At 38.3% G+C, this 13452-nt stretch overlaps 1 protein-coding gene across 9 annotated transcripts in view; it reads right to left on the reverse strand.

Moving 5' to 3' along the window:
• rnf220a (ring finger protein 220a) overlaps nt 1-13452 on the reverse strand; it is a 294921-nt gene that overhangs the window by 187043 nt on the left and 94426 nt on the right. For 8 of the 9 annotated variants that reach the window (XM_079648068.1, XM_079648067.1, XM_079648062.1 and 5 more), the window contains one exon: nt 1177-1287. The exons of the other annotated variant lie outside the window; for it this stretch is intronic. The gene's annotated coding sequence lies outside the window, so the exon portion shown is untranslated. The remainder of the gene's footprint in view (nt 1-1176; nt 1288-13452) is intronic. 9 annotated transcript variants of the gene reach the window in all.

Genomic DNA, 13452 nt, shown 5'->3' on the forward strand with positions numbered 1-13452 from the left:
TGTAAAGTAAGACGTAATAATGACAATGGTAAAAAATTACATTTTTTCCATTAGGAACGTATAAAATGTGATATATGTGATTTCACCCAAATCAAATGTATTACTGATGAATGTAAATCAAATGCTCCCAAAACCATCTGTCTCTACAAAACAAAACAACTTCAGCTCCTCTACATCTTTGACCTCTGACCTCCACATTGACAAAGGATAAGATAATAATCATGAGATCTGGGATTTTAAACGTCATGCCCCTATCTACCCCTGTACTTCTGAATAGGTTGAAAATGACACTATCTCACATATGAATACATTAAGTGTTCAAAGTTTACAGTGAGGGTGCCCGGTTACACAGCTAGAAACGGTTTGAATGTGCTACCATTATCATAAGTGTATGGTGCTAAAGCATGACAAGAACATTGGAAAGCAGCACTAATTTCAATCATTATGAAAAGGAGAAAAAACCTGATGTTACAAGATGTTCTAAGGGTTGTGAGGGTTGACAGAAAAGAAGAAAATATGTGTAATGTTAATGTCATTGTTTTGAACAATTGTATTTAAAAGGAATGTTAAGCGTTTATATGGCAAAATAAGTTGGTCAATGGCTATTGAGTCTATGGCCAAATGATGAAAGCCCTTGTAAGTGCAGTAAAGTACCATCTTATCTTATCTTATCTTAGTCCGTGGACACATATTTTGGAAGTGAGATATTTAAAAAAAACAGCAATTAACGCTTATAGCCAATCGGTACACCACAGAGAACAATCTTTTTTACTTTAACTCATAGTAACGATTAAAAACTCCCATGTCTCTAATTTATTTTGAACATGCTCGCTGTGCTACAGTATTAATACGACAAATGAAAGTAACCAACAGTAAACCATAACAAAATATTTGGCCATAAATGAAAAAACTACACCAAAGCAAAGTAAACACAAAAACAGTTCGTAGAAACAAAATATCTGCCCGCTCTTTCAATTCTTTGGGGAGCTTGGCACCAGCACTATGGCCCCCTGGGATATGAAGTCCTAGTTAGTGCTTGAAACATGGGGTATACCCTGTGGGGTGTCTACGTCTTTAAAGAGCCTCATCTTTAAGGTCCTAGGGGTCAAATGGACCCTTTAAAAAAACATCAGCCCCAATGCCCCATGGGATATTGAGTTCCTGATGGGTTCCTACCTTGTAGCCAAGGAATTGTACATGTTGACTGAGAGGATATCAGTTAGTCTCCACAGTGACTGCAGGGTCACTACGGAGGATTCCCATTTCCTTTAAGGGCCTGAATGAGCTCTGCAAAAACATGAGCAGATGGACGGATGAATGGATGAGTGGGGAGAGAGCGAGTTAGAGAGCGGGAGAGAGATCATCCTTTTTTATTGTTCATGCATTTTTAAACAGCAGACCAGTGGGGTCAAATGAGTAAACAGGACTTAACCTGAGGGCAAGAAGAAAGAAGGAAGGAGTGGAGGAGAGATGGAGAGAATGGATATATTAGTGGGGATAGATATAGGAAATCCAAAAGCTGTTTGTGGAGAGCATATATGGGGACAATCTTTTAAATGTATTTAGGGATCTACTTTTTAAGTTGCAGCCGGCATGTAAAGTGTTAATATAAAAAAAAGTCCAGGTTAAAAACCTAGTTGGAGAAAACAAATGCGAAGATAGCGACACTAGTTTTTTGCTTCACCTTATTCATTATTATTTTTTTATTCTCTCCTTGTGGAATCTTCATAGCTTCAAATGTACTGCATTAAAGAACCTGTGTATTTAGGGGGTGGAGGGGTCAAACTCAGCCCTGCAGGTGTCTTGACCTCTGACCCTTGACCTTCACACACAAACATACACAGGCACACCTACACACAGCCTCAAGCGTATGACTGACTGATGTCGTTGCGATTAGCTGACCCGGTCCACAGGGAGCAGAACACAACAGCCGGTGCACATGTGTCAGAGTGTGTGTGGGACACATTGAGAGAGAAAGGAGAGAGTGTGTGGAGGAGAAAGAAGGTCTGCATTGATTTGACAAACAGAGGCTAAAGACAGGAAGACTGTGTTGACCTTTGGCCTTCTGAGTGTGTGTGTGTGTGTGTGTGTGTGTGTGTGTGTGTGTGTGTGTGTGTGTGTGTGTGTGTGTGTGTGTGTGTGTGTGTGTGTGTGTGTGTGTGTGTGTGTGTGTGTGTGTGTGTGTGTGTGTGTGTGTGTGTGTGTGTACGGGCATGAGCATGACTTAATGTGCTGTGTTTTCTTTCTGTGCTGTGTTTCAGGAGCCCATTTCACATTCAAAGATGTTTTATGAACACTGTTTAAAAGCTTAAGAATGGGACGTCACAATTATTTTTACCAAGTTGATATTGAAATTCTGGAAATGTGACGGAACTCATTTTTTTATACTGTACCTTACTTAGTTGTTTGATTCGGAGGACTTGTGTGAAAGACCTTTTCTTTACATATGTGATGTATATATTTTACATGGAAATTATTAGAAATAGTGTTCTGTGATTAATTCATATTGCTGCAGCACATTAGCATTTTTCAGTTCATTGCAAATAAAACAGAAAAGTGCATCAAATTCTGCACTGCAAGAACATTTTGCTTCAAACTAATTTAAAATGTCCTTCAGGTGAAGAGGTTAAAGGTGAGGTCCCGGTTACAAATACAGTATTGATGGGAAACTATATATTTAGGTGTTGAAAAGTGAAAGCGACATTTAATAAAATAAATACTTGCAGAATATAAATAATTTCCTCTTTTAAAACAGAGGAGCATTTCCTTAATTAGAAATACCACGTGGCCCATGTGGTCACCTCAGCCCCTCACCCTCATCCCGTTGCCATGGTGTTGAAGTGTGATTAGAACTCCGGCTAACCAACATGGCCGACGATATTGACTTCCTGTCCGATTCATGCAAACAGGATGTGACAGATTTAATTTGTTTGTCAGTCCACCTTAATTTAAACAGAAGGCTGGAAGCAGGAGAGAGGAAAAGACGGAGGGAGCAGAGGAGCGAGGGAGTGAAAGTGAGAGGCTCACACACGCATTCACTTTCTGATTGGCTCACTCGCAGTTAAAATGAGCGGTGTGTGTTTAGGTCTGCATGCTTTTTGAACATGTATTCACTTTATTTTAAGTGCATGCTTCCACAAAGTCAACCACTATTACCATGAACACACATATCAATGTGTATCAAATTATCTTTCCTGCTAGGCTTGAGTTGATTTACGATCATACTGTATATTATGTAGGCAATGATTGACAATTGTTTTTTTCCTATGCTGATTCAAGTCAATTTGAACAAACTTACTTTCAAACCGAAATGTTATCAAAATAATCTCTAGAATCATTTAGGGATGCTTCTGTTGGAGGGCATGTCCACCCACCTAGGTTATCAACATCCTTAAATGCTTCATTACAAACTTGCCGTCTCTTTTCAATTGATGCAACAACCTACCTATCAGAACCAGAATCAGAAACAGGTTTATTGCCAGGTAGGTGCACGTACGAGGAATTTGACTTTAATATTTTTTTTAAAGTACACGGATAGCGAACTATATTAAGAACACTGTAAAATATCATTACTGTATTCGCTATGCGCACCATTAGAGTAGTTAACGATATGATTTGGATTGGATTTATAAGAAGATGATGCTGGGATGTTGTCGAACCAAGCTGTCACATAGACGTTTAATAGTAAGCCGTTGTATTAATAGACATTATCATTTTTTTCTAAAAGTGTCCAAACTATAAAATAAATGTTTCAAAACGTAACTTAAATGGTATTTCTGGCAGAAAGATTCAAGATTTGATTTTGTTAAAGGTCCGTCAAATGCTGAGCCATGCTCAAGGTAATATGGAAGTTAGTATTTAGGTGATGTTAAAATTTGTTTATTCATACAAACAATTCGCACAGCTTGGATAGCAAGTTACTGTAATAGTTCTTCGAAATCCCAAACTTTAAAATGCATGGATAAAATATATTTATTAATTTCTTTCACTAAGATTTAGTCATTCATGCTGAAATTCCATTGGCATGATGTCACATTGCATATCCCCTTATACCAGTAACATTGACAATATTGAACAAACCTTTCGGCAGGTCAAATAATAGGAAATAGTGATGGACACAAAGATGAATGGAGATAACATCTAAGAATAGAGAAATGTACAAACTGGGAAACAGACAGAGAGAAGACGACGAGTCGAGAAGGCGCAGTAGATTAAGCAGGAGTGACTTGACGGTGACATGATGGTGTTGGTAACAAAGTGAGAGAGAGAAGCGCGGGAAGAGGAGCAGAGGAAGGCGGAGCATGAAGCAGATGGACAGTCTCGCCTTGTGTGTGTCTGAGAGACAATCCTGATGGTGGTGGAGAGCGGGAGTGTGACGGTGAATACAGAGGGCGGCATTATTGTTTAAATCATTGATCGCGTCCCTTTCTCTCCCTCGCTTCCGTCTATATATCTATCTTGCTTTACCACTTTTCAATCTCGCTGTCTTTCTTCTTCACCTCAGACATTTTTGTGACAGTCACACAATCTTCTTGTCTTTGTCCTCACCCTTCTCTTTGTGTTTCTGACTACAACCTATATTTATTCTTAATGTAGTTTGTCTGGTTTTTATTATTCAAAGTTGTTGAAGCTATACATAGTTGGTATATGTTTAAGCTTGTCTATTATTTTGCTACTAAAGGCACTATTATCAGCTGTCCACTTTCTTCTCTTTTTTGGACATATGTCAGTACATTTCCATTCAATTCTTTTTTGCGCATACTCAAGTAGAACGTTTAAAAGAAAAACCTGTGTGAAAAAGCCGGAATAAAAAAAAAGTTTCACAATCAAAACCAATTGGAAAAATATTCAACAAATGAATCATGACATATTTGAAGGATGCCACTTTACTGTCCACTGAAGCTTTAAAAAAAAAAACAGAAAATAATGGCAGACAAACAAACATCGAATCAGATCACGTTACATTGCTTACATTTGTTTAATGGTGTCATATGTAGTGCTGTCTTCTTCTGTAATGGTTTAATGGCACCTGACAAGAGATTTACCGCCACCAATTGTGTCCAACTTCTAATATTCAAATTGGAATGGATGAAAATTACTTTTTCTTAAAAACAAAAATCTATAAATTTGTTCCAAATGTGCCCTTGATTTGGATGGGACTGTGCTTTTGTTCAATTGATCACACAAAAGGCTCCATTGGGAGCTATTTCCATTGACATGTCTGCAGTTCAAAGTAAAATTATATATTCAAATACATCAGTTGTTATCTTGTTTGGGAGATAACGCTGCTCAAATAATGCTTGTTATATTATCAGCTATGTGATATTGATTATAGCTATGATGTGTCAGCAGTAGATCAGCTCTAATGTCAAAATCATTACCCATATTTCTATGCTATGGCCTAATACATGCCTTAAAAGATGCATGATAACTAAGTGGTTTACATATATATATTTGCTTAATTGTGTCATGTTTATTGGCTTCTGTCAACTGTGATTTTCCTTTAACAATGCTGGCTGATGGCGATGGTGACTGGTAAATGGCCCTAGTCAGTATTGATCTAATGTAAGAATAGAAACCAGCACAGTATGCGATTGCAATCGCTGAAATGAAACCATTGATTGCATAGAGCTAAAAAATCTATGATAATGAGAATCATGCCAAGCATCTGCTTCTGACCCGGGCCCTCGTTAATAGCTCAATTACATCCTTCATCTTTTACTTTTACAGTATGACACACTGTGCATTTTCTTAATTTTGAGAGAATAATTTAAGGGTCTTGTCTTGGCCTATTTTCAATTTAACCTCCAAACTACAATTTGAGTAATTTGATGGTCTTGCCTTAACCTGTTAAGCCCCAAGCCTGTTTTCCAGGTCTCAGGCTCGAAAATGACATGCCCAGAACAAATTACTATAACTTCACTTCTAAAAGGGTTAAATTAATAATCTTTTTTCTCAAAGCAATGATAAACCTGTGAGTTGGATGTAGAAAACTCGGAATCAATACAGAATTGTTTTTATTTTAAAGTAAATTCAGATAGAACATAGTAAAAAAATGTAAATTATAGTTTCCGTCCAAAAGAAACCCCATTACTTATAGTGAAAACCACCCTTGAATGATGGGATCGGAGACTAAAACCTTTAGGAATCCAAACTATAACATATAATAAGTACATGTAACAAGTGACATTTGACCTTTTTAGAGAGATTTAGAAGAAAAGAAAAACCACCTCTGGGGTCATTTGGGTGGATTTGCCATATATCTGGAACCCATTGGTCGATTTTGGTGATTGACACCTCGTTTGAACCGTTAGAGCCAATAGAATCGAGGGGGGGGGGGTTCCTAAATCCACCTAAACATTACCATGGAGGAGTGAGATTGATGAGCACGCAGTTTGCCCAAACCGAAAGCTATGTTACGCTCTATATGAAAACTACGTTTTTTGCCATAACTGTTATGATGGATTATCAGTAATCATTTCAAATTGACACAGAGACATTGGATTAACCTTCAGCAGGTTTATATGCGTTTTAATGCCCTTGAACACAACTTTTGATCAGAAAACAGCAAAGGTAAGACGTATTTGTCGTTTTTTGCCACGTAAAGTGAAGTTGTGTGTTGTCTTTGCTGGCTTTCGCTGCCGTGATGATACTTATACCATTGGAATCTGTGGAATCTCAGCTTTTATATGCTATCTAGTTTGTGCAGATTGCCTGAGGTATAAAATATTTCTACTGTGACTTATGTGCTAAGTTAGCATTCTTTCGCTTAGTGCTAATTCAGAGGCTTGGTGTTAGAGTTGTGTTTTGTTTAGGTAAAAATGGTTCATATCGTCAGTTACAGTAGCTGAGTTTCTTCACGTTAAGTGGGTATAATAATAATAAATGATATTTATATAGCGCCAAAAAAAACCCACAATAAAGGAAGCCGGGGGACCAAGAAAGGGCTAGGGCCCGAGGGTATGACACATTAATATGTTGTTAAATGTTAAGAAGCCCTGAGACACAGTTTTGTGAATATTGTTGTGTTCTGCCTCCGCTGGCGGGAGGTTAACAGGTTAAAGGTCGCACATTTTTAGGTTAATATATATGTTTTTTTGTGCCTCCACTGTGACATGTTTCCATGCTTTAATGTTCAAAAAGAGTTTTATTTTTCTCATACTGCCTTTACTACCATTTATTTTCACCATCTGAAACAAGCTGTGTGCTCTGATTGTTTAGCTGGTCGGTTCTATTGTGATTGGTCACCCGCTTAGAGTTTATAGTTTGGGATGTTAGCATTGTCCGACCATTTGCATGCACAACAACCTGTGTAACACACTACAGGAAATGAAAAATGCCAAAAAGCATCAAAGGGCCCCTTTAAAACTTTCACTATCAACTATATATTTGGAATGTCCTGGTTTACAGACCTCAGCACATCTGTAGCCAGTTGTAGAACACCTCACCCTGACATTATTTTGGTCTCCGGTTGGAAACCTTCCACCGACGCCGACACACTGCCACAAGGCTGTGGTTCTGGTTTGTTACCACGGAGACGGGGGCGCACAGCGATGGTTGCTGTTTGGCAGCGACGCTTGTCTTGGCAGGGAAACGGCCAGCGCTGAGGTCGAGTGACAGCCAGACGCACTCTCTCTTTCTCCTCAAGGCTCAGCGGGCAAGGCGGGTGGGGGGGGGGGGCTCTGTGTGTGTGACAGTGTTAAGCAGGCGAGGGTGACAGTGACGTGACACTGGTGAAATAATTATGAGTCCAAAACAGGGCTGACAGGGAGCAGCCCGTGCCCTTCAACTATCTGTCAACTGTCATTAACATAGAGCCCTGATACACCGCCTGAGGAGGGGGGGGGGGGGGGGGGGACAGAGTGAAATGGGAAGAGAAAAGGAGAGACGACTGAAACTGCACATCCAAAATGAGCCATCTTCAAAAGTATTTTTAATCTAGATCTCAGTCCAGATAAGATAAGTAAACAGGAATCAGATCATGTGCCTGGTCAGACGGTTAATAGGTTGGGAATGATGTGCAGATTTCTGCAGTTAGAGGAATTATTATAAGGAGAGATTGAGGGGATGAGATGGGGGTAAAGAGAAAGGTGAAGGTTTGGAGACTGGAAAAGATTAAAAAAACTAAATATGATATACAACAAATGATTATGTAAAGTGAAATAAAATAGCTACAATTGATTTAGTTTAGCAATTGGATTAATGGTATTAATAATTTGTATTTGTTTGTATAAAAAAAATAAAAAAATTCTATTAAGCTCTAAGGAGTTGTCTTTAAAATGTTATGTTTGGCAAAATGATTGTTAAATGTTTTTTGTTCTTAAGTGGCTTTATATGTATAATTGTGTTTGACTGTATGTTCGTGGATCCCAGGAAGAACAGTCAATGCTTATGCTTGTGCTAATGGCAAGTCTTATCAAAACAGAAAGAAAGATAACCTCATGAATCCAAAATTAAGGAGTTTAAGAGTGAAGTGACATTGATTGTGCCAACAGATTCCTATTTTTCTACTTACCCATAACAACAGCAGCAAATTTAGCTTGAAGACTAAAAGGCACTACATGTTGAAATCTATGAAGTGTGGCCTCAGGCCTTTAAAAGAAGTGCTCCTGAAGTCATCACTTCAATAATGTGTAGATTCCACTCTCTGGATCAAATACCAAAGGTCAGGATGAGGACACTTTATGTGTGAAGAAGTGTGTGAGGAGAAGCTTAATTTCCATTTGCTATTCTATATTATCCGATGTAAATATCAAAAGCATGATACAAATGTGGCAGACACCACAAGGTTGAGCCCTGTGCTTTTTGCAGTAAAACAAAAGGGAGAAAGTTTGTCTCAGCAGCAGACAGTGCCACAAAATATGGTATTTTTGTATTTCACAAAGCCTCAGCAAAACAAGCAGGCAAAAAGTTAAGTAGATAAGCACCCTAATCCTAACCAGCTAGCGTGGGTGCCATAAAGGCTCATATCTGATTTGGCCCTTTAAAACTATGTAGCATGTAATCACACTCAAAATGAGTGTGTAAATACAGCGGAAAACTGTCTGTATCTTTGCAACATTTTGTAGCCATCAGTATATTCCAGAAGTGGAAATCTTAGCCTATGATACTCTTAAGATAATTTGGCTGCATTTTATTGATTTCTCAAATCAGCTTTTCATTTGTATCTATTGTTTGTGAGCTGCTTGTTTTTTGCCACACTTTACGTATGGCAACGAATGCGCAAACTGATCTGCTCCGCAATCGACTATGTGTAGTGGCTCTTGTAAAGCTAAATGGCTTGATAAATGTGGCAACCTGTTCCAAATCAGATACAATCTCAAATCTCAAAGTGACATTTTCTAATAACGTTTCCTAAGAATAATGCAAAACACATCTTTCTTTCCAAAGGCTAAAATATACATTTAAAAAGAAAACTGCAAACTCAGACATTGTTGTAAAATGCCTCTACCCTCGAGATCTATTTTCTTCCGCTGTAAATGTGTGCTAAAGCGTTTCCAAAGCAGCGTGCGGATTGATATGTGGATTAAGCGAAGGCCCGGGTGAAATATGTCAGAGAACACAGTTACCAAGAGTCAGGATGTAAAACGCCTCAGTGTACATAACTCTTCTTAACGGGGAGTAAATCCCTCCTCAAAACAAGAAGACACACAGTACATTTCGCAAGAGTATATTTGGAAATAAATCTCGCATGATGCACCGTGAAACACTCAAAGAGAGGACGAGCGGGGCAGAGGTAAGGAGGAGAGAGAGAGAGATGAGAGGGGGATTTATGGATGGGGAGGATATCCCAGTTCCTAAGAAGAGCCAAACAGCCAACAACAGACTGATGGACTAAAAACACAAATAAAGAGTCATTTTTATGATGTGAATGGATGGGTTCCCTGGAAGACACTTGGCTGGATTTTATTTGGTCGTGGCTTTGGCCCGAGCCAGTACATATTTCTGTTTTATGAAGAGACTCAACAGCTAAGACAGCGGCTAACAGAGTGGAGCGAACCCAATCACCTCATCTGGCTGGCACAGAAAACAAGGGGGAGGAGGAGAGAAGAGCAGGTGATAGACAAATAGAAAGTAATAAATCCAAGAAAGTCCACGGGAAATAAGTGTGAGTAATTTAAAACAATTGGGATCAATCTACTGGTGTGTAGTGTTTTGAAATATGGAAAAGTGCAAACAATTATAATCACTAAAACTTTCAAGTTGCACTTAAATGGCAAAGTGACGTGTTATTTAATATCAGGAACCTAATCCCGTACTGCATTTTTTTTCTTTTTTCGGGCTCTACTCCAAATCCAGAAACAGTGAATAAGCATTTACCATCTTTGTCCAAATTGTGGACAAAGATTGTGAGGTCTTAGGTCTTTATTGCTTTAAAAAAAGCTGCATTATTGTTTGAAATCAATGTATTTTTTTTTTATCTAAATGTAATTTAATTAGTTGTTCTTTTAAACCTATCAGTAAAAGAACTTTGGCCAATATGCACCTTATTAAAATGTGTTTCGTAAATACTGTGAATTACCTTAATTGAATTGGACTATCTCCTATCTTTTTCATATTTCATGAATGATAATGATCCCAGTAGTGCTGACCATACAGTATGATCAAAACGTGTATGATTAGTATTCATGGTTTGTTACAGCCCATGAGATAGGACTATTTGTCACTTTTTAGAATATTCAAAAGATGTTCCTATTGGCCACAACGCCCATGACAAGACAAACTGTCCTAGACAGGCCTTAGTCCAATCTATTTCTTCTGGCGTCAAAAAAAAAAACAGGTCAGATATAAGTAGTTTTATTTTTTTTAAACTGTTATTGCCCGAATCAGCTTAGTACTTTAGCTTTAATGACTTCTTGCTGAATTACGTTTTCAAGCTCAGTAAACTCACATAAAGTTGACGGCAGTTCAAAAACAATGGACTGCAGATCAATGTCTTTGATAGAATGCTGCGTGAAATCATTTGGACGGAGGGACGAGTCACGGCATTGTAGAACAAATTCCTGTAGTCGGTAAAATAGTCATCAGCGTAAAATGAATTGCAACCGTCGCCCGGATCTTTGACAGCAAGCTTTTGACAGTTGTTGCTTTCAGAGTGAAAACGCCGGTGAAAGCGGAGACGACTCAATCTTTCCCTCTGCCTTTCATACAGTATCTCTTTCAATCTCTCACACATGCTAATCGTTCCCTCTCATTTGCATCCTAATGATTTTACTCTTCCTTTTTAGCCCCTGTCCGATCCCTCTATTAAGTTATGTGCCGCTCGCGCTCCCTCCCATGTCTTTGTGTGGGTGTCTGCTGACTTTTTTGTCTGTGTGTCTGTAGGCTTTTTATAGAGGTTATTATTTGGAACCAAAGATTGGGATTTCAATAGTTTATGCTTGATCTGATACAGCGGAGCTACGTTTGTTGCTCTTGGATCAACACAGACAAGAAAAAGATAAGAAAACTGAAGAAAGAAGAAAGAAAAGTGAGAACAGAACAAGTTCACCCAGTGGCAATTATTATTATTCCAATGCAAACAGTAGGGAAAACAATACTGTCATTCTTTTGTTTTAAGTAAAGTGTGACCAGCTTCTATGGAAAATATTTGCCCATTCTGAATTAAATATGGTTCACATATGAAGGTACATATTTATAGTAATTTAGGAGAAGATTATAATGACATTGAACTGCACAATGTTTTCGCTTTACATTACTTATAAACTTAAATGTAACCCAGAGTATAATAATACAAATATATTAAGTAGGCGGTTGATTTGAATGTATTAAATGGTTCTGTGAATCTAGACATGTTTCTGTTTTGTCAATAAGACACTGTTAACTAATTAACAAAGTATGCTTGCAATGGATTTAGGAGATTACTCAACACTAGAGTACCTACAAAATAAGGTTCAACGGCAAATTATTGCATTTAAAAACTTTTTTTTTTTAAATAGTACTTCAAAAAGATTTTTGAACAACATATGTAATCTTCGCAGCATTAGTAACCTTGCATTTAAAATACTCTACTAATCGTAAAAGCTTTATGTGACTATTATAATTATTAGAATCCATCTATTTTTAGACACTTAAATGCTCAAACCTATAAACTACATTGCTGTAAGGGAATGTTTTCCCTGTTTTTCACTTTGTAATAGGCTCCCACTCATAGCTTATTGCATGTTACCCCAATAGTGGTGTGGTTGCACACGGGGGGGCTCCCTATACCCTTGGTTACACTGTAATTAAACTCTGTACATAGTCTCCCCCTCTCACAGTGAGAGACAAAGCCGGGGCGTGAGTGTACTTGAGTGCTCTCTCTCTCACTGGAGAGCTAATCAGCAACAAATATACAAAGCAATAAATTAATGGTGTGGATAATTAACCAGGAGAGAGCTGGAGATGCATGACGGAGCACCAGCCACCACTGGGGAACTCACGATCGCCGTGTGTGTGTGTGTGTGTGTGTGTGTGTGTGTGTGTGTGTGTGTGTGTGTGTGTGTGTGTGTGTGTGTGTGTGTGTGTGTGTGTGTGTGTGTGTGTGTGTGTGTGTGTGTGTGTGTGTGTGTGTGTGGCTATTAAATTGAGTCTGTGTATGGTACTTAGTAGTTGTTGATGTGATTTTGACAAGGACATTTGAGGTAAGAAATAAAGCATATAGGCTATTATTACATATTTCATGTTATGAAACTTTCCCATCCAAGTGCTAACGTTGCTAACCTAACCGAACAAAAGAGGAAAAAAAAAATGCAAAAAGATCATGTATACTATACCCTAATTTCGGAGAATCCAGACCATTTAATTGGGGTTTTTAACCGTCATTCAACATTAGGCAAATCTTCAAGGTACAAATTGACCTTTTATCAATTTAAACAACAAAACCAAAAACTTTAGCTCCATCAGCTCTCCTCCGAAACCCCAAACTTCCTACTTGATAACCAGGGCCAAAACAGAAACTCGGACCACTAAAATAGGGCATTATCTAAATGCTACTCCTTGCGAATTAGCATCTACATTTTTTGTGTGATGATTCGAGTCAAGCTTTTGAAGTGTTTTGAATCCACTGACAAAAGACAAACACTTCCCTTAGGTCGTACTCATCAGACGGCCAATTTTAGCCAGTCCTTCTACCAATCAGAAGATACAATCATAGTAACTGATAATGTAATGTCTAAGGAGAAAACTACTCTTATATTTCTTCAGAGTAAAAGTTTTACCTGAGCCTTGAGTTTGACAGATTGTGGCCTAGCCTAAGGTTCTGCCACGAGGACATGTAAAGGAGTCGAATGACAGAAATACACAAGTACAGCACTACACAACTGAACAGATGTAATGTGCATGCATTACAATAGCCTGGTAGTAGATCTGAAGAGCATTGGACAGGCTTCAAGAAATCACCTATCACACCAGTTCGCTGAGATGGATTCACTGCGGACTCAAAGTGTCCAGCAACGATTGAAAAGGTCACCC

The sequence above is a fragment of the Notothenia rossii genome, assembly GCF_949606895.1.
Source record: "Notothenia rossii genome assembly, chromosome: 9".
NCBI lineage: Eukaryota > Metazoa > Chordata > Actinopteri > Perciformes > Nototheniidae > Notothenia > Notothenia rossii.